This window comes from Mastomys coucha, unplaced genomic scaffold (genome assembly GCF_008632895.1).
Source record: "Mastomys coucha isolate ucsf_1 unplaced genomic scaffold, UCSF_Mcou_1 pScaffold14, whole genome shotgun sequence".
Classification (NCBI taxonomy): domain Eukaryota; kingdom Metazoa; phylum Chordata; class Mammalia; order Rodentia; family Muridae; genus Mastomys; species Mastomys coucha.
The window spans coordinates 100486528-100489013 of NW_022196896.1; the positions used below are offsets into that span (position 1 = coordinate 100486528).

Genomic DNA, 2486 nt, shown 5'->3' on the forward strand with positions numbered 1-2486 from the left:
CTCTCTCTCTCTCTCACTCAGTATTTGTTTACTTTGGATTTCTGTTTTTAATCTCAAAAGAGAGAGGTGTGTTTAATGGACACAAGCTGTAGTTTTCAGCAAAACTTTGTCACTTGGCACTGTTTACATGTCTGTTAGCTGCATAAGCTCAATAAAAAGTTGGTCTGGGCATTGCATCCCCTCCGGCAGACCAATAGCTGCATCAGGCTGTTGGGTGGGATGGGAGGCAGGAGAAGAGGCAAGCCGAAGGCCAAGCAGGAGCTCTGCCTGTTCTCTGCTCCTGTTCCTTCCTTCTCACCTGGCTGCTGTGAGGACATTGACCTTGTTCTGGCTTCTGCTGCTCGCCTACCCAAATCTCAGCCCTTTCCTCTTTGTTACCACTTAAACTTAAAGCAGGAGTCTTAATTTACTCAACCTTCCCTAAAAGAGAATTGTATTGGGGTAGGAGGGATGGTAGTTCTTCAGATTTAGGTCTTCAAAGATAATTTCCGGGTGTCTTCCCAAAGGGAGCAAGCACCTGGATCCAAATGGTAGGCTACTTGACCCCGCTCTTTAGCATGAGTTTCAGTAGCACCATCTCTCCTCATGATTGTACTTGAAGCAGTATTAGCTGAATGAGTTTGAGATTTAAAATGAATAGCTGGACTCTGCTGGCTCAGTTTCCTCTCTCTTTTAACACACTTTCTTTGGTGTATGGAAACTTCAGGGTTGCCACTGAAATGTTTTTTACTTGTAGATAGTGTCAGAGTTCCCCCTTCCATCTTCATGGGCTTGACTCTCAGCCTGTTTGTTACTGTAAACTGCGATCCTTCCCGCCGTCAGCCTTTGTTTTCTCATCCTCATCTCCAAAGATGAGATTATTAGTCCAACTCTAGAGAGAGCCCAAATCTTCAGCCTGTGTCTGATACACTTGAAGATATCTGTATTAAGTTTGAAGAGCTTATAAAGGGACAGATGCTCATAGAAACCTTTGTAGAGACAGTTGCACCAACCCAAGGGCTCTTTAAGCCGACTTTCACAAGGGGAGCCGGCCTTGTTCATTGGCTTCTGTCTTTAAAGTCAAGAAAGTAGTAATTAAGTAACCTAGATTTAGGGAGGGTAGAATAAGCATTCATTCCCCTGCCTTCCAAATTGAAGAGGAGGACCTGGCCTCAAGCCTGAAGAAGAAAAGTTTCAGAAAGAAAGAACAGCATCACCTTGATAAATGTCTTGACTCACTGCACTTGTGATCTGAAAAGTTCACTAGAGTACCCTGATTTTTGAAGTCCGCTTTCCTGCTGAGCTGAAGTCTCATTCCGCTTCACTGGGGGAGCAGCTGAGGCGTGGAACCTTGCTCCCTGGGACATTCTCTCCATCTTTTGGTGCATTGGCCATGTTACTGTGCCAATAGTGTCTTAATTCATGTCCCTTCTATCCTCAGCTGGCCTTGGACCTACATAGGAGTTGAATGGGGAGGGGTGCAATGGGTCTTACTTCCTGTGGTTGGTTCTGATATTGTATGTACTATATAAAGAGACCCCTCCCCTTATTTTGTGTTTTCCATCCCTCACCCTCAACAGGATTAAAATAAAACATGCTCTGTTTTTTTTAAAAAAAAAAAAATTTTTTTTTCTTTTAATTGGAGAGTTTATTTTGTCAGCATAGAAATATCTTGGCACTTTAATCTGGTGATCATTGTTAGACCTAGCTTTACCCTGACTGCTTACACACGGAGACTGCCCCACTAAGAGCACCATGGTGGTTCCTTTTTAGACAGCTAGAAGGCTACAGCTGATCATGAAAACTCTTTGGGTGTCTAGGAGAGTGGCCCTTACCTGATAAAGTGTTTCTTGCACAGGCAGAACCTCACTCCTGGCTTCTGTGCCTGCGAGTAGGAGAGATTTCTGTAAGTAAAGAAGTAGTGCTTTATTTATTATGAGCTTTAAATATTAGAGGACATTTTCAGAGTTAATCTTATGACTGGCTTAGAACACAGTGAGCCCATTTCCAGGTTCTTTTAAGGACTTTAGAGAGCATGTACTGCTCTGGTGGTGGGATAGGGCAAGGAGAGGCACCTGCAGGCTTCAAAGAGGGCTTTTCTGTCCATATAGGATCGTCTTGCTTGCTGTTGTTGCTGCTCAAAAGTCAGGAAAAGAAGGACAAAACTGTTATCAAGAACCATGGAGGGGCTGGGGGGTTTATGTCACTGGGCAAAGTGCTTGCTTGCCATGTGGAGACCTGAGTTCAAATTCCCTGTTACCCAAACAAACAGGAGCTGAGTATTTCAGTACAGAGGAGCACAGGGACAGGAAAATACCAGGAGCTTGTGACAAAAGCAGCAGTCTTTGGGTTCAGTGAGACCCTGTCTCAAAAATATGACAGAAGTCAGGGATGGTTAGTACATTCAGAGGGCAGAGCCAAGTGAATCTCAGTGAGTTTAAGGCCAGTTAGTACACATAGTCATAGTGAGTTCTAGGCCAGCCACAGTGTGTAGCCACTCTATCTTT

At 44.2% G+C, this 2486-nt stretch overlaps 1 protein-coding gene across 8 annotated transcripts in view; it reads right to left on the reverse strand.

Annotated features, from left to right (window-relative positions):
• Window positions 1–2486, reverse strand: part of Usp37 (ubiquitin specific peptidase 37) — a 106384-nt gene that overhangs the window by 93467 nt on the left and 10431 nt on the right. For 2 of the 8 annotated variants that reach the window (XM_031367950.1, XM_031367948.1), the window contains exons 2-3: window positions 1815–1883; window positions 1197–1432 (exon numbers count right to left, since the gene is read on the reverse strand). The gene's annotated coding sequence lies outside the window, so the exon portion shown is untranslated. The remainder of the gene's footprint in view (window positions 1–1196; window positions 1433–1814; window positions 1884–2486) is intronic. The other 6 variants (XM_031367951.1, XM_031367956.1, XM_031367957.1 and 3 more) reach the window with 3 other exon arrangements.